At 41.1% G+C, this 19,487-nt stretch overlaps 1 long non-coding RNA gene across 1 annotated transcript in view; it reads right to left on the bottom strand.

Moving 5' to 3' along the window:
* Positions 1 to 18,868: 18,868 nt before the first annotated feature.
* Positions 18,869 to 19,487, bottom strand: part of LOC135743724 (uncharacterized) — a 39,457-nt gene continuing 38,838 nt past the window's right edge. Inside the window, exon 3 of the long non-coding RNA XR_010530566.1 lies at positions 18,869 to 19,153. This is a non-coding gene — a long non-coding RNA (uncharacterized lncRNA). The remainder of the gene's footprint in view (positions 19,154 to 19,487) is intronic.

Genomic DNA, 19,487 nt, shown 5'->3' with positions numbered 1-19,487 from the left:
CTAACAAAATGACAAAACCGCCTATAGCTATGTTGTGGCTTTACTACATACAGTTACACTAGTGGCGAGGCTACATAACGGCCAGGGTGGCACTCGCCCACTTAGACTGACAGCTGGCCCACCCTGCACAAAAAAATACAAAATAAATAATGCGCAAATTATATTGATCTCTTTAATAGTAATTATTCAAATACGCCTCATTTAGAAATAAATCTAGAATATGATTTGCATGTGTTTCTAAACCTTGCAAATATTAACATTCAAACAAATTGAGTGAAAGAAGATATTAAAGGATTAGTCCATTTTCTTAAAAAAAATCCATATAATTTACTCACCACCATGTCATCCAAAATGTAGATGTCTTTCTTTGTTCAGTCGAGAAGAAATTATGTTTTTTGAGGAAAACATTCCAGGATTTTTCTCATTTTAATGGACTTTAATGGACCCCAACAAGTGACAGTTTTAATGCAGTTTAAAATTGCAGTTTCAAAGGACTCTAAACGATCCCAAACTAGGCATAAGGGTCTTATCTGGTGAAACAATTGTTATTTTTGACAAGAAAAATAAAAAATATGCACTTTTAAACCACAACTCCTCATCTTTGGTCATGTGACAGCGTGACCTTACGCAATACGTCATCACGTCAAGAGGTCACGGATGACGTTTGCGAAACTATGCCCCAGTGTTTACAAGTGTGGAGAAAGAGGACCATTCTGACATTGTTGTATGTGGAATGATATTAATTAAGGTCTTTGTGTCAGTTTATTGTTTAAAATGGTCCGCAAATGTACGTTTCATATGTTATACGTGACCTTTACACGTCATTACGCAATTACGTGAGGTCGCGCTGGCTCGTCACAGGACTGGAGATAGACGAGAAGTTTTTGTTTAAAGTGTATTTTTATTATTTTTCTTGTCAAAAATGACAATCGTTTCGACGGATAAGACCCTCATGCCTCGTTTGGGATTGTTTAGAGTCCTTCGAAACTCCTTTGAAACTGCAATTTAAAACTGCATTAAAACTGTTACGTTTTGGGGTCCATTAACTTGAGAAAAATCCTGGAATGTTTTCCTCAAAAAACATAATTTCTTCTCGACTGAACAAAGAAAGACATCAACATTTTGGATGACATGGGGTCAGTAAATTATCAAGATGTTTTTTTTAGAAAATGGACTAATCCTAATCTGAGCTGTTTTTAGTGCGCACGGACACACACACATACTCCAATGGATACACACTCATAAGCACACGCACAGAGACGCGCATTTCAACAAGCACACAAACACAGAATCTCTCTACGCATGACAAGACACATACACACAAAATTATCTCGAAATACCAACGTCTTAGCAAGTATTCTCATAAAAACAGTCAGTTATGTCTTAAAGTGAACGTAAACAGTTCAGAAAAAAATTAGATTTGTATATATACGTGCTAATTCAGTTTTAAAGTGACAGTACCGACAAGAAATCTGCTTGTTTGTGTCATTATGTTAAGCAAACAACAAAAGACAAAAGGAAAATGTAGCTTTAAAAAGATTTGTTTAACCACTATATTGCAAAATTATGTAATTTAAGCGTAGGTATTAAAGTCCAACCTATTTCACCAAGGTCCCCTCAATTAAAAAATTCTGGCCTCGCCATTGCATTACACAAATCTTCAAAAGTTCATCACCACCAGCTACATAGTTCAGTCAGGGTGTGCAGGTGTAAATTTAAGAGTATGTTTAATGTGTGTGTCTGTGTAAGTATTTACTATTCAGAAGTGGAACAGTCAAGAAGAGTGATGTTTAGTCTGTCAGTTTAAAACTATTACCTCAAATTCCAAAAATGTGAGCTAAACCCGTCTCGCGCTGACATGGAAGACAGCACTATGAAGAGCGAGCCTTTGAAAGTCAAAATCAATTTTCGGTGGGGTAAAACAAACGCTTCATCTGAGTTCCACGAACCGGATTTCTAACACTTCTAAAAGCACATATTCATACAATCTTTATAAGGCAAAAACAGACTAAATGCATTGTAAAATTGCTTTGAAAGAGAAGGCTGCACCATGGAAGCAGAGGTGTAGTGGGATGAAACAGTCAGCAACTCTCCTCAGAGACACAACAGAAAAGCAGACAATTACAGTCTCAAATGAAAACTGGATGCAAGGGAAGGCTGAATTTTGCACCTCAGCCTTTACATGGGCCTGGCTAAAGGGTTCCCAGGCCGTTCAAGAAGCCCAAAGCTGGGATGAAGGAGACAAGATTCCCATGCCACGGGTGGTGGGACCGGCGCGCCACCCGTAGATATTTATATCTTGGCCAGCTTCGAAGGGCCAGGAGAGAGGGCATGATTGTTTTTCTTTCCATTCCCCTGGATCGCTTGCCCAGCCTCACACAAGGGTGGTAAATATATACCCAAACACTGGAAGCCGTGCGGCGGAAAAAGTGGGAGAGAGAGAGAAATGTAGATACAAAAAGCATAGGGGTCAACCATGGATTGGTGATTAATGTTATTGACGAGTAAGTGAGCCCTGCTAAAAAAGCTTTGACCAGATTGGACGAGTCTACGCAACAAAATCGTCTCAATATTATGGGAATATTCATGTCTGGAAAACTGTTGCATGCATCACGGCATCACAATCGTCAACACATTTGTTTATATAGTATTTAAAGGAAAACCACCGTTTTTCAATATTTTACTATGTTTTTACCTTAACTTAGATGAATTAATACATAGCTATCTTTATTCAATTTGTGCACTTAATCTTTGTACAGCGCGTCATGAATGTGTTAGCATTTAGCCTAGCCCCATTCATTCCTTAGGATCCAAACAGGGATGAATTTTGAAGCCACCAAACACTTCAAAGTTTTCTCCATTTAAAGATTGTTACGAAAGAGTAGTTACACGAGTAAGTATTGTGGGACAAAATAAAACATGACGATTTTTAAGCGTATAAAAATTAAAACTATATTGTATGGCGGAAGAACACTTAGTTTGCAGCACTTTGACCTCGGGCGCAGTAATATTGACGGACGTTTATAGAGTTTATATAGTATTTAAAGGAAAACACCACCGTTTTTCAATATTTTACTAGGTTTTTACCTTAACATTAGATGAATTAATACATAGCTATCTTTATTCAATTCGTGCACTTAATCTTTGTACAGCGCGTCATGAATCTGTTAGCATTTAGCCTAGCCTCATTCATTCCTTAGGATCCAAACAGGGATGAATTCTGAAGCCACCAAACACTTCCATGTTTTCTCCATTTAAAGATTGTTACGAAAGAGTAGTTACACGAGTAAGTATGGTGGGACAAAATAAAACATGACGATTTTTAAGCGTATAAAAATTAAAACTATATTGTATGGCGGAAGAGCACTTAGTTTGCAGCACTTTGACCTCGGACGCAGTAATATTGACGGACGTTTGAGCGAGAGGGGGAGTAGTCAGGAGTGAAGATGTTACTGTACGCCTCTAAATATGGAAAACATTTAAGTGTTTGGTGGCTTCTAAATTAAATCCTGTTTTGATCCTAAGGATTGAAAGGGGCTAGGCTAAATGCTAACACATTCACGACGCTCTGTACAAAGATTAAGTGCACGCATTGAAAAAAGATAGGTATGTAATGATTCATCTAAGTTGAGGTAAGAACATAGTAAAATATTGAAAAACTGTGGTGTTTTCCTTTAACTCACAATATATTTTAGATGGTTAATACTGGGACAATTTCTAAGCTGTTTTTTTTTGCAGGTTAAACAGCTTGACCACTGCAGCCATATAAGGAAGACCAAGCCCATTCAGTTCCTATCCTTTAGGGTCACGTTTTGCGGAGTTAAGTTTGAACCCTAGTTAAAAAAACTGAAACGACTAATCAAGGTCTTTGATTACATGAAAATTACAGGCAGGTGTGTAAGAACAAGGCCGGAAGTGAACTTTGCGGGATGTGGCTATCCAGGAACTGAACTAAACAGTGGTATAAAGACAGAAGAATGGTTTGGGATAAGTAGAAAAAACTATTTGAATATACAAAAAATTAAGATAGATGACGAGGACAAGAATTAAACAAAATGGAATCCACCAGTCCAAGGGACAAACCATCACCCCAACCTTCAGTCAAACTCTTGCCCTAAAAACCCTTGGCAGACTACATCTAACTCAGCTCAGCGTAGATCCACTTAGCTCTGTCGGAAACTTGGTCTATATGTACCCCAGCCAAGCCTGATCCACACGGGACCTGGGTCACCTATAGCTGAGCAGCCTTGGCTCCTGGGCCTTTGAGCAACTGATGTCTGAGAGGCTCTGCCTGGATCCAAACATCAGCCCCTCCCTGGTCTCCCTCTTCTCTTTCTTTTTCTCCTCCCAAGCATGGGAATTCCAGAGTGACATTATTACTATGATCAAAACAGACCCTATAAATACCAAAAGCTATGATGAATATAACAGCAATTACATAGGCACTGATAATTGGAGCAGGAGGAGAGGGGAAAATGCACAGAGATGGAACAGGCATTGATGTGCACTGTTTTTGTGTTCGGGAAGAGGGTATATGTATGAAATTAGGGTGGTAAAGGAAACGCTGATGGTACGGCTTTCAATCAGGGCCTAGGGGAACGTATGCTCGCTCGCTCGCCCTCTCTCTTCCGTCTTTATTCTCACATCTTAAAAAAGAAAAAAAAGATTGCATCTGCTTTTGTAATGATCACTTAGCCAACAAACAATTAATGGCCTTCCTTCACAGATGTTCCTACAGAAAAAACAGCAGGCCGTCCCAGAGGAGACACAGTGAACTTACAGCTGCCTCTCCTACTCTTAACTTTAGCCTGGCTCGGACCGGCTCTCGTTGCATCACCAGTATTCCAGAGCCCTGGCATCTGTTTTTTTATGCTTGTGGGAAAATAGCAGCTCATGTTTCATAAGATGCTTCTCACATTCCTCACCCCGTCTCCAGATCACATGGGCTCAATGAGTGGGCCGCACCGGGAGCACAAACACAGCAGCCTGATAATGCATGGAGCTTTTCCTAGCAAAACGAGAACAGATACCAAACAGTTTTTGGAGTGTATGTTTGTGTTTTGTATTCACCAGGGTTGTCAAGGTGACATCTAGAGCTTTCTATAAATTACTTTTTGCCAACAGGTTTCATAATACTTTGTATGATAGTCTTTAATATGCATGTGTATAATCTGTATTCATTAGAGAAAACATCTTAAAGTCATTCTGCAGTCTGGATCCAACCCAAGAAACAGTTTGAAAGCATAACAGAATAACACAGAAGTGTACAATCAATTATTCGTGGTTGAAACCAGCCAAACCATTTCATGAATCTTATGCAACAACAAATATGAGTGAAAAAACATCACAATCAAAGCGGAAAGATAAAGTATTACAATAAAATGAGACTGAATTTGGGTCTCCAAAGTTAGCTGTGACATTAAGGAATAATGCACTTACTGGATATCATGGCAACACTTTACAAAGTTGTTTTTGTTAACATTAGTAAATGCATTAGCTAACATGAACTAACAATAAGCAATACGGTTTTTCAGCATCATGAATTAAGATTATAAGATGCTGTAGAAGTGATGTTTATTGTCAGTTCATGTAACCTAATGCATCACTTGATGTTAACAGTGTTAGCAATATTATTATGCGTCTTCCCATTTTGAGACCATGATGCATAAATATTTAAAGCATACCCAAGGACACAATGGTAATATCACACGGGTCACCATTTTCAAGGTTTGAACCAGCATCCTTCCATCACCAACCCTTTAGCCTGCAAATTCCGGGTACCACTCTCATCATCCTAACAACTAATTCTCAACTAAATCACTCACCCATCAGCTCCCTTCTGTACAAGGTCTCTCCTGAGTTTAGCTTCACAAAATTCTACACTCTACAAGGCGCCTTCCTTATAAATCTTTAATGGCGGGGGGTCGAGTAGGGCCAATTACAGTGAAGCTGTAGTCTTCAGGGTCTTTGGACAGAAGGGGTGAGGGCAGTCAATGCAGGATGTGAGAGGGAATAGTCATCAATTAGCACCAATGAATCTTAACTTGGCTAATGACTGCTGAGTCCGTGTCTGGCGCTATACTGATGGGAGCACGGGAGGTACGGCCTACACCAACATCTCTGGACGTCACAGACTAGCCCGAGGCGATATGCTAAGTCCTCCTTCGTATCGCACATATACTCATTTACCCCCTGTCATTACACCAATTGAAGCAGGGATTCGGTCCGCATTGAGATTCAATGCATATCCATTCCATGCCGCAACCATCCCCACAAGAAACATTATTTCATTTAATATATTATGCATTCAGCCCTGAAAAACTCAGTGAGGCAGAGTGGCATGTGTTAATGTGTGTGTTGTGAAACCTGAATTTGAATCTTAGGTCCAGTGAATTGGCAAGCGTGTGGTTACACTATGTTTGGGTGTTGGAATATATTACACTGAGAAAATATACAAAGCTTTTCCGGAGTCTAAAATGTTATACATGTGACATTGTTTGGATATCAATTAAACTCACTTTGTCCGGGTTACGTAAACTCCTTCACTTGTAATTTGGAATGTAATTATTTACAGTGGTCTAAAAGAGCATTTTATTGTAAAGAATAATACTGGTGACATTTTTCAAGCAAGGCATGTCACAGAAACCGTTAACAAAACAATAGATGTACTGTTTAAAACAAAAATTTACATTAATATTAATATGATATACTATTAAATATTAATGCACACCCGTGGTTAAAAATCATTACAAAAATGAATAAGAAAAGTGAAGACACCACATGGTTTGGTATTATCTAATTCAAGCCCTCACACATCAGAGAGCAGCATCCTGGGCCCTCAAACATCAGAGAGCAGCAGCCCAGGCCTTAAGAGGTCAGACAGCAGCAGTCCAGACCCTCATACATCAGCAGCCCGGGCCTTCAGACATCAGTTATCACCAGCTCCAGCCCTCACACATCAGAGAGCAGCATCAAATGGGCCCTTAAAAATCAGAGAGCAGCGGCTTGGGCCCTCAGACAGCAGCAACCTGGGCCCTCAGACATCAGCAGTGCGGGCCCTCAGATTGCAGCTGCACGGGCCCTCAGACATCAGAGAGCAGCAGTCCAGGCCCTCACACATCAGAGAGCAGCAGCCTGGACCCTTAAACATCAGAGAGCAGCAGCCCAGGCTCTCACACATCAGAGAGCACCAGCCTGGACCTTTAAACATCAGAGAGCAGCAACCCGGGCCTCAGACATCAGCAGTGCGGGCCCTCAGATTGCAGCTGCACGGGCCCTCAGACTTCAGAGAGCAGCAGTCCAGGCCCTCACACGTCAGAGAGCACCAGCCTGGACCCTTAAACATCAGAGAGCAGCAGCCCAGGCTCTCACACATTAGAGAGCACCAGCCTGGACCCTTAAACATCAGAGAGCAGCAACCCGGGCCCTCAGACATCAGCAGTGCGGGCCCTCAGATTGCAGCTGCGCGGGCCCTCAGACATCAGAGAGCAGCAGTCTAGTTCCTTAGACATCAGCAGCCCAGGGCCTCAGACAGCAGCAGCCCAGGCTTTTCAGGCTTTCAGCAGCCCAGGCTTTCAGCAGCCCAGGCTTTTCACCAGCTCTCGAACTCAAACATCAGAGAGCAGCAGCCCAGGCCCTCACACATTAGAGAGCACCAGCCTGGACCCTTAAACATTAGAGAGCAGCAGCCCAGGCTCTCAAAGATCAGACAGCAGCGGACCGGACCCTCAGACAGCAGCAGTCTGGGCCCTTAGACATGAGAGAGGAGCAGCCCAGACCCTAAGAGAGCAGCAGCCCAGGCCCTCACACATCAGAGAGCAGCAGCCTGGACCCTCAGAGATCAGACAGCAGTGGCCCGATCCCTCAGACAGCAGCAACCCGGGCCCTCAGACATCAGAAGTGCGGGCCCTTAGATTGCAGCAGCACGGACCCTCAGACATCAAAGAGCAGCAGTCTAGTTCCTTAGACAACAGCAGCCTGGGGCCTTAGACAGCAGCAGCCCGGGTTTTCAGACATCAGTTATCACCAGCTCTCACCCTCAAACATCAGAGAGCAGCAGCCGGGCCCTCACACATCAGAGAGCAGCATCCTGGGCCCTTAAACATCAGAGAGCAGCATCCTGGGCCCTTAAACATCAGAGAGCAGTCGCCTGGACCCTCAGAGATCAGACAACGGCGGCCCAGGCACTCAGACAGCAGCAGTTTGGGGCCTTAGACATCAGCAGTCCGGGCCCTCAGATTGCAGCAGCTCTGGCCCTCACACATCAGAGAGCAGCAGTCTAGTTCCTTAGACATCAGCAGCCCAGGGCCTCAGACAGCAGCAGCCCGGGCTTTCAGACATCAGAAAGCAGCAGCCTGGGTCATCAGACAGCTTTGCTCCAGATGTCAGTCGAACAAATATTGTTTATTCATGTGTCGTGCTTTATGAACCCTACCTCAGAGAGGCTTCCCTCTTTCCGCTCGAGTCTTCAAGTGGCTCAATTAGAACACAAGACAGCCCTTGTCTGCACCAAACTGGAATCAATTTGGAAAAGAAACCATTTCACCTCCGATTAAGCTATTGGCTGTCTGTTCTGTGGCATGCTGACCTTTGCTAGGCTCTAGTCTTGTTCTGTGGGGACCGGCTGACCAGATGATGTGCTGCATTAATTAAAGGTCCTGACGTCAAACTCTCTTAGAAGCGTGAGCGACTTATGTTCGAACTCATAGCCACAGGTCAGATGTCTTTCAGTTTCAGAATAGCAGGAATGTTGTAGCCGCCATCACTGATGTATTCAACATTTCATTTTGCAGTTAAAGGCTCATTGAATTTTCTTTTGAGAATGATATTGATTCTTTCGTGCCCCTATTAACCTATTTCTCTCACACACAGACAGATACTACACTATACTTTGAGTTTGCATTTTGGAGTCCAGCCACATACAAACAGCTGAAAACAGAAAAGCAGACTGTAGATCTAATCTGATTGGTTGCAGGGTTGTTTTAACTCATGGTTGGGTAAAATATAACCAAGCTGTTAGTTTACATAGCAACCTAGAAAATGCCTATTTTGCCCACCATGTGTTTAAACGACACTGCTATGATTACTTTAAACCCAACGGTTGGATTTGTGCATATTTTACCCAACCATAGGTTAAAACAACCCAGCTTTTTTTAGAGTTGAGCTTCATGAAACTTCCAGAAGTGTCCACAACGTGCCAAAATTATACAATGAGTACTCATTTTAAATGTACCATCTATTTCAGCCCCCCCCCAAATGCACATAAAACAAAACCCCCATCGGTATCAAAAGCAGTGACTCTTCACAGTTTGCAGTCGTAGCCTTGTCCAGTAGTCTGAACTCAGCTAATAGACATGACGGCCATTGAAGAGACACCTCTACATGTTCAGTTGCATCCTCTGGCCTTTTATACACACTTGTTTGGTTGCGCTAGGAATGCACTACTGCCTGACCCCAGGGCACTCATCCAATCAGCTCGCTATCTACTGAAAGGGCTTCCATAATAGTGACATTTTTCCACCTCGTCAATAAGTGGAGAAAGCCACCCTCCACCCGCTACTTGACCGTTTAACTTCTTCCTGAAAAGGCCCTTTTCTTTCTTCCACCTTCTATTTCTCTCTGTAATCAATAAAAGTGGAGCAAGAAAGGCAGATCCGGAACCCACATTAAGCAGAGACACAGAGAAAGCGTGTGAGAAAAACAGAAGAGAGACGTGGCCTCCATAGGTTTCCATTCCATACAAGCCACAAAATCATATTATCATACTTATATTTACTACTCTGTATGCCCTGAGGACACATTACTGTACACCCACAAACACACAGAACATGCAGATTTATGAACTATGCACATATGTACATACATATGAAATTATATACACTATCGGTCAAAAGGTCATTTACTCATTCATTTTTATTTTTTCACATTTTAGAATAATTGTAAACTAAACTTAACTCTGGTATTACACAATTGGACAAATATTTTGAGACAAAAATATCACCTTGTGATGCTTAATCTTTCTTTTGTTATTCTTTACGCCATTCAAGAACCAGTTAATTCCTACACAAGTAGTGGCCTGTGGGAGGAAACCGGAGTACCCGGAGAAAACCCACGCTGACACAGGGAGAACATGCAGAGATGCTTATTAAACAGTATTGAAAGAGTTCATATCTGTACAGGGCTCTGCTTTTTCTTAATTATTCAGCAACCCATTTCAAAAACAATGTTAAACTCAAATTATAGTTTTAGAAATGAACAAAAAGAATACAGTATGTTGGCCAAATTTCATTTTCAACCAATTTTCAACCAATTTTCAACTTATTTTCAACCAATTTCCAACTAATTTTCAAAAAAATTTAAACAAATTTTCAACTAATTTTCAACTAATTTTGTCTAACTAATTTTAGACACTTGAGCATGTGCTTTTAGATGAAAAGGATTTTAACATCATGAGAAACATTTCAGTCTAATGATTTTAAACTTTGGAATGGTAATGGTATAGGCACAAAGAAAATGCTCTATATAACTCACTATAAAAAAAATCTCCATATATGTTACCTTTGATCTCTGGAGACTTTTCTTACAGAAGACGATGTTTTAATTTGATAGATTATTGATAAATATATCATACACACATATATCCGCTGTATGTGAAAAATTGCCTTATTCATTTCTAATTTTACCTCTTCAATATAATTTAGAATTTTGATGCTGATCTCTTTTAACATAAAATTGTCCTCTATGAAGAAAACAATATAGAGGAGCAATATAGAGGCCGAATGGCAGCAAGTAAGATAAAAAGGGAGAAATCTACATCTCTAAATCATTAAAGAGATATCTACGTATAGACATGCATTCCTGTTTGAGTTTCCTTCATTTTGCAGCTAATGATATACACTCGGTCATTACTCATTTGGCACTGCATTCACACCTCATCACTTGTGCGTGATGATTGACAATAATGGCGGTAGAGTGAGAACAAAATGTCTTCCGAGGAGGGAGGGAAGCGGAGGGGAGATGAGCGCGATAGGTTTCGTGAGCACACATGGATGCTAGGATGAGCATAGCGCTTTGTTTGGTTCCACTGGCTGAGCTGAAATTGATTTCTGTGTGAGACGCACACACCACGAGTCCCTCTGCATTCTGATGGAATAAATAAAACTGCTCTTATGCACCGAAAGCTGGGCCGCTGTATGAAAAGGTAAAGAAGGGATAGCAGGTAATGATGGATCAAATCCAGGAAAGAGAAGTGATGTGATTAAACTTGAGAAAGGCAAGCACTTGAGGGGTCGATCTCACAGAGTGCATTCTTGTGTACATCTGGGTTTAATTGTTAAGTCTATGTTCATCTACCAGATGAACGCCTTTGAAAAACGTGACGTATCTCGCACTAAAAGTGACTTCCATTTATACAACACTGTGTCAAGGTAAAACGCTTGACTTTAAAAATGTGTCTCGAGACCCCTGTGTTATATTCGCTTCACTCCATCTAAGTGGTTTTGAATGCAAGAATGCATCCTGTGTTAAAGGCCCCTAAAGCAGCTCTAGGTTCCTCTATCACCAGTCACCATTGACATACTGGTAGTACAACCTACATTTACATTAATGCGCTTATCCAAAGCGACTTACAGGTATACATTTTTTATCAGTATGTGTGTGTTTCCTGGGTTCGAACCCATGACCTTTGTCCTGCTAACGCAATGCTCTACCACAGAGGAACACTATAGCATAGTACACATGGCAATGCTAATGCTTTACCTGTGTATGTAGTACCGTATATGTGGGGGTAGCATCACAGAACAGGCCTGATACTGAGAGCACTGCATTGAAACCTCATCTTGTTCCAATTAGTTGGGAGATGAGTAGCTTTCATGGTTAATTTAAAAGTCTGGCTTAATTAAACCAACCCCTTAAATGGCTTGACCTATGTGACTTTGCCCAGGGCTTTCAAACACATGGTGGTTTAAAGGTAATGCCTGATCAGTAGGGCAAGGAAATATATAGAAAGAAAATATATTCACGCATCCATTGTGAGTCTTTCTTCAACATGCTTAATTTAAAATTTAAATTATTATGTGTTTATGGAAAAACCATGCATAGGTTTTTTTCTCCTTTTTTTTGTGCATATTAGAAAATTAATCCTGGACCATCTGATTATTGTAAGGTTTTTTGAAGAAAAAATGTATTTGAAAAAATGGGTCTTAGCTGTCACTGGGGCAGTACCCTTACAAAACGTACACCTTTGCAACCTAGGACAGTGGTTTTCAAACTGGGGGCCGCGAGATGGTGCCAGGGGGGCCCCAGTTTTATGTCATTTTATAAAATACATTCATTTATCATGAATTCTGTGTAATTAAACCTAAAACATAATAAGCCAACTAACCAAAAGCACTACTAGGTATAATTTTATATGTTTTGTTTAATTAAAATATTACATTTTAAAACTGTTTTGTCATCAATTTTCTTTCGGGGGGGGGGGGGGGCAAAAAAATTGCACTGAACACAAGGGGGGCCGCACGCAGAAAAAGTTTGGGAACCACTGGGTACACTGTTAAACATTTCTGTAGAAATTACAGTATTACTGGCAGCTGTTTGCCAGTAACTAACTGTAGATTTCAATTTGTTATTTACTCGCAACAGTTTGTTCATAGTTAAATGAACATTAACAAGTATTTGTCTTACAGAATGAACTATACAATAACAGCCTCATGCAAAGCATTCTGGGAACCAAAATCTAAGAAAAAAAACCCAAAAAAGGTTAAAAGGATTTCTGGTTCCCAGAATGCTTTGCATGAAGCTGTTATTTTAAAGTTTTATTCTGTAAAAACAAAAGACTTGTGTTTAATGTTCATTTAACTTTGAACAAACTGTTGTGAGTAAATAAGATACATTTAACTCTACAGTAAGTTACTGGCAAAGAACTGCATTACTGCAAATTTTTGTTACACTGATACTGCCCCAAGTGACACCTAGGGATTATTTTTTCTGAAAGTTTATTCAGACACATACAAGTGTCACGCAGTGTGTAACAATGCACAAACAGCATGGACGGTGCATCTGCAGTGTCATATATATATAGGCTACCATAAAATGTGTTGCATTACGTGTGTTGCATAATCGTATGCACGTATTGCATTATGTGCATATGATTACAAAACTGACAATTCTTTTTACAGGGGACTGTTTTAAGATGTCAAATCTTTGGTGTCCCCAGAGTACATACTGTATGTAAAGTGTTAGCTCAAAATATCATATAGATAACTTATTATAACATGTTCAAATTGTCACTTTGTAGGTGTGTGCAAAAATGTGCCGTTTTGGGTGTGTCCTTTAAAATGCAAATGAGCTGATCTCTGTACTCAATGTCAGTGGTGTGCTTGGATAGTGCAGATTAAGGTGCGATATTATCCCCTTCTGACATCACCAAGGGAGCCAAATTTCAATGACCAATTTTTTCACATGCTTGCAGAGAATGGTTTACCAAAACTAAGTTACTGGGTTGATTTTTTACACATTTTCTAGGTTGATAAAACACTGGGGACCCAATTATAGCACTTAAACATGGAAAACGTCAGATTTTTATGGTATGTCCCCTTTAAAGCATATTGAAGTATTTATAGAATGATTAGCTTTAGCCACCTGAGTGAACACCTGAACTTTATTGCATGCATGTGCATTGAGTCTCCCTTGTGCATTGAGTCTCCCTTATAAACTTAACTAAGCTAAACTAACTAGAAACAAAGGTATTAACAGTAGTAGACATCGACTAAAAACCTTTAAAAAAATGTAGGCCTGCTGCAACACGCCATGGCCGTGTTAGCAACACAAAGGTCATGTGTTCGATAACACACTGAAAAAGAAATGTATAGATGGATAAAGGTGTCTGCCAAATGCATTTATGTAACTGAGCTTTCTGTAGGAACTGCATCTCAATTTGGAAAAGTGAGGTCTTAAATGGGACAATTGTAGCGCCATGTGTGCGTTTGTGTAGCATCTCCCAAGCTCACCTGGGAGCCTAGACATTAGTAGTGGAAGTGATGTGAAAATGCTGATATGAGAATAGAAAGCCGAGTCCCAGGAGCGAAACAATCAGCTTGGGAAATGTAGAAGGGTCTAGAGGGTTTTCCATGCCAAAGGGAGGAACCCTTAAAGCAGGTGGGCTGACAGTACGCGTGAGGGGGAACCAAACGAAAGGAGGAGAAAAGGCAGGACATGACAGTGGCTCATTACGAGCCTGGCACTGCCTGCCGCCTGCTAATTTATGCAAATGAAGGTCTCTGACTCATGGGAGCTGGGACAATGGGGGGTGGACGCAGTCACAGTTTGGCTGCCAGCCAACAGTGCGCCGTAAAAACGGCGAACGCAAACTCACCGGGCTTGAAACTTTGGAGCTGGAACCACGGAGAGCAACGGAGCAACTTACCCGGCTAGCTGCTTGGCAAGGTGGGTGGGGAATCGAACAATCAGGGGTTACCCTGCCTCCTCTACCCTGGCCGAATGGCATGGCCCGCACGGCCCTCCCCTTCTCCGTGCTCCTCCTCCCCGCCACGTTGCTCCAGCTACCCGGGATGATTTTATAAACATTTTGCCAGCCGATCAATAGCCGTATTGATCAGGCATTGTGAGAGTGATCCGTCTAAAACCCCCAGCAGCCTGGAGCTCTGAGAGAGGGAGGAGCGAGGGAGAGAGAGAGAGGCTGTAGAAAGGACAGGGAAAGAAAAAGAGAGAGAGAGAGAGAGGAAAGGAGAGAGAGAGAGGCTGCAGAGAGGTAGAGGAGAGAGCAGAGGAGATCTCAGTGCTGAAGGTAAAGCAGTGTGGTGTGGACGTAAAGAAGCAAGCGCGTCGGGACCGCGTTAAAATGCGTTTTAATCGCTTTCTCGTTAAGCTGCGGAAGGGAGGGGTGACTAATGAGTCTCGCCGTAAGTATACAAAATAATTTACGGAGAGAGAGAGAGACTGGGCGAGAGAGGTAACGAATGAACAAAACATGCACGGGTTTGGCCTGGTGGGTAAATGAGTGGATGTGTGCGAGAAGGGGGAGGTGGAGGTGTGTAATCGCTTTGGGAGATGGTACACGATTAATTCTGATTGCTTTGTAAATTTAATTATCATTTATTCTCTCTAGGAAAAAAACGCCCGTGGTTGACGGAGATGGAGTCGCGTACCGTTAAATTCGAGACCGAATTTACCTGATGACTTCTCGCACATAAGGAGGCCTACTAAATACCATGATGATCAGTTTTTTAAAGGGATTAACGAAAAATGTCAACATACAACGAGTGGCTCCAAAGTATTTGATTCCCTCAAGGATAACCACGAATGCCCGTTTGAGGATTTTGTTGCCTACCCCAACTATGCAGTAAAGGAACGTGATGGGACTTTAATAAACGGGATATTAATCTCCAATCATTGGACGTGCGTTACTTTTGGAGTACGGCCATTTGCTGCAACCGTCTACTGACTGGATATTTTTGGAGCTTGAGCACATACAGAAGAAAATTCCCCAAATTTTGGATAATAAATAAAAGGAAGTCCTTGGCCAGTATGTGGAGAACAATGGATGTTGAAAGAAGCAAGGGCTGTTTGAAGATCAGGCCTGTCTTGCCACTCAGAGTCACATGACCTAGTAGGGGATCAAGCACAGCCCATGGGAGGCCTGTATTGATTCACACCAAAGTGTATTTCTACGACACTATGGTTTGGGCTCAGGGCTGATTGAGGATCAGGCCTGGTCCACAGGCCATAATGAAGAGAAATACATTGTCATAATGCAAGAGCTTGAACTGTTGATCACCTCCACTAACCCAGAGCCAAGAAATCTATTTCTATGGAATACTACTGTGTAATGGAAATGTACACACACGATCAATGCATACACCTTGGCATCTGAAGTGTGCACCTAATAGAGACACCTATATTACATAGTAGTTGGGTTGCGATTATGGTAGCAAACTTGCATTGTGGTATGTCAGCACACGAGAGGTTAAACAGGCAGGCGTGATTCCAGCACTTCCCATCCTTCACCTGTCACGTGCAATGCAACTACACCTGCAGAGCTAAAGTTTACTTTATCAATTAAAGATAAAAAATATGTAAAAAATTATATTGTAAACAATCAAGCCATTTTAACACTTTAAATTCAATACATTTTAGGTATACAACTAATTATGCTTTGTTCATTTTGCAAACCCAGAGTGACCTTACATTAAATTACCTGCAAATTGTCCTTCTGCTTTTATAAGGAGCAATAGTGTTCTATTAAATCATATTTTGCGCGCTTATAAAAGTAGAACGAAATTAAAGAAGAATTAATTGGTTGGCAAACCTGAACATGTCAATAAATTATGCCAATTAGTAAAAACACAAAGCAGGCGACTCGCTTGAGACGGCGATGCAGAAAAGCTTGAGAAGAAAGGGATCGTTAGCAATCCGCACTAATGCCGCGATCAGTGGAGGAAAACACTAATAAATTAGGGAGTTAAAGTAAGAATAAGGGAAATGACTGCATGAAAAAATAAGATAAATAATTCACTACCTTAGGCTAGTGGTTTAACCCACTATCAGAGGGACACGGTATATACCTGTGAGTAAAGCAGTGTGTGTGAATAAAATGATCAATAAGAGCCTGTGGCTGTGTGTTTCTGCGCATGTATGTTAGCACTACATTATGGCTGGATTATGGAGAGATTCCTTTGCAATGTCTTTAAGTCCTGCTGAGGAAGAGTTTGCCACAGGCCTGTCTGCTTGCTCCAGACAGACAGTCTGTGATCCACCTGTGTGTGTGTGTGTGTGTGTGTGTGTGTGTGTGTGTTAAACCTGTACCAGCTGTAACGATTCAGATTTATATGTTTGAAACTCATTCTAATCTGTACGCAGGGGAAAGATTCGAGAGACCACTGGAAGTTTGCATGCGAGTAAAGATGGGAATTTAATTAAAATTTTTCTTAGTGATTCTTAATGATTTATTTAGTGCTATACAAAATTAAATGAGGAGCTCAGATGCAAAAGCCGCTTAATACCACCTCCCTCAAAAATGAGATGATGATATTGACCGAATGCTCTTAGCATGTATTATACGTTCATCAAGTACTTTCGCTTCAAATCCACTTAATCCCGGCCTCAGGCCATTCAGAATTAAAAAAAAATTGCCAGAATCCGTTAAACGGCATGTCGATTTTTCAGCAAAAAGAGTTTTCTCAATGTCACTTTCAAGAGTTTTTTTTACCCGGTTAAATGAAGTTTAACGAATATATTTGGATATTAACAGTATTTTTGAGCCTTTTACCTTCATTCAGAAAGTGACTGGAGACTTTTAGAAGAGATTTTTGCATGCACTTAGAGGGTTTTGCAGCGAATAGTGAACTGTAAAATGGCAATAAAATGACTAAAGTGACATTTTTTTAAAGTGACAATTACGTAAGGAATAACTGATGACGGGCCGTTGAATTATTCGAAAATAATGCACACCCAAGGTGGTAATGTGGCACGACACGAAGCAGAGTGCTGTTACACCGTGGGTATGTGCATTATTTTCGAATAATTCAGAGGACCGGAGTCAATTATTCAACTTATAGAATTGCTCTTTTGGTTATTTTAAGATATTTGGTTAGGTGTGCATTTTACAGAATAATAATCAACATCCATGAAACATCTCTCAACCAATCAGAATAAAGCATTTAACAGCCCCATGTATAATGACTAATAACATTTTAATTGCCATTAAAGTGAAGTTACTGAACTTAAACACAAGAACCTGATTAAAAAATGCAATAAAAATAATTATTATTGTTGTATACAACCCTAAAGGTGGTCGCACACCGGACGCGCAGCTCAGCACCTCATAGCCCCACGCCATTCTAAAAAAATCTAACACATTGTTTTCTATGAGTATACACACACCGGTGTCGACAGGTGGCGCCTGTACGCGGCGCCCAGCTTTGACTCAGGAAGTTGCTCAAATCTCAGAGCGCCACTCACATAGTTTAACATTAAATAACATCATATTTGTCCCAAATTATTAATGATTAACATTGGCTGCATTTTCAAGTAGACGCTATCTGGCTAAGCTCGCGCTATTTAAAAGGCGTTCTAAGCGAATCTGCGAGACGTTAGTTTTTGTTGACGTTTGAATTGTTTTCAAACAGACGGAGCGTAGCTAACTCCTCCCCCTCCCTTCCGTGCTTTCATGAACGCGCCCAACCCACACCCACACCCCCAATTCCTTTTTGTCGTTTATTGGCTGGAACACTTTGTTTTGTTTTGTGGTGCAGGTTTGGCCACTGTGTTGTTATTGCCGTTTGTGAAGCCTGGGATGTCTACAGAGATCGCGTTTTTTTACAGTTTGATCAGCGGACAGGCAGCAAGCAGATAGTGAGGAGATGTTTGCTGTATGTAACAAAAAATGTTTTATGGTCTAAAACTTGTCAATTCGCTTAGAGCGCCTTTAATGTGCACTTTTGTTGTACGATACTCCGAGTTGTCCTAGACGTGATCTGACGCTGCGCTGAGCTGCGCGTCCGGTGTGCAACCCCCTTAAGCATCCTTTGCCAAATACTGAGATAAAAAATATTTAACAAAACATATCCTGTTTTGTACAAATGCAGTGTTATTACAGATTGTTTTATCTGCCACACAGGCAGCGTAAATGCAGTCCAATGAACTGCTCCTACTCATGTATTATTTTTTTAAACATACTACCTCCATCATCACCTCACCAATAGATCTCATTTCATTTCAAGTTAAACACAATGAAATTGATAACGGATTTACATTAAAACTTTGTTTAGCAAGAGTCAAAATACATAAGGGTCATTTAGCATTCTGACTGTAAAGTACGTCTCTGGTTCTAACTTGCTTCTGTACTTTTTTTAAACAGCTCCCAACCCTTCATGCATGCATTTTTCTACTAAGACCGTGTCTCTAAGAATGGATCTCTGGTTTTGATATGACATGTATCTGAGTGAAGTTGTGACGTGAAGCTGTCACTCTTGTCCTGTGTGTGGTCTAAGTGGGTGTAAAGACTCATGTTAGCCTCATTCACTCAGGTGCTGCTGGGAAATCTGTGTGAGAGCGGGAGTACGTACCGGCAGGCCACCGGAGATCCAGCAGTGTGCACCGTTCAAACACAGCCTCCCATCACAGAACTGATCCAAACCTAAAACATAGACACACACACAGAAACAAAGAATGATGTGTGAGAAACAAAGAGACATGCTTTGGGATTGTATTACCAATGTGTGTGTGTTTGAAAGTGCGTGCAAGAAATCTTCCTCTTCTCTTTTCCCATTGGCCATATAGACCTTGCAAAGTTTTGGGAGTGACAGCACAGTTTAAATGCAAAGTTAATTCACTTTAAATCGACGGGTGTGTGTGTATGTGTGTGTGCGTACCCAATATAGGGGTCACAAAATTTTGATCACTACTATGGTGATAATCGCAGCAATGATTTGGATACGCACAAGTGACTATAGCTAGAGTCAATTTGCAAA

This window comes from Paramisgurnus dabryanus, chromosome 2 (genome assembly GCF_030506205.2).
Source record: "Paramisgurnus dabryanus chromosome 2, PD_genome_1.1, whole genome shotgun sequence".
Lineage (NCBI taxonomy): Eukaryota > Metazoa > Chordata > Actinopteri > Cypriniformes > Cobitidae > Paramisgurnus > Paramisgurnus dabryanus.
This window is presented reverse-complemented; position numbering and strand designations above follow the sequence as displayed.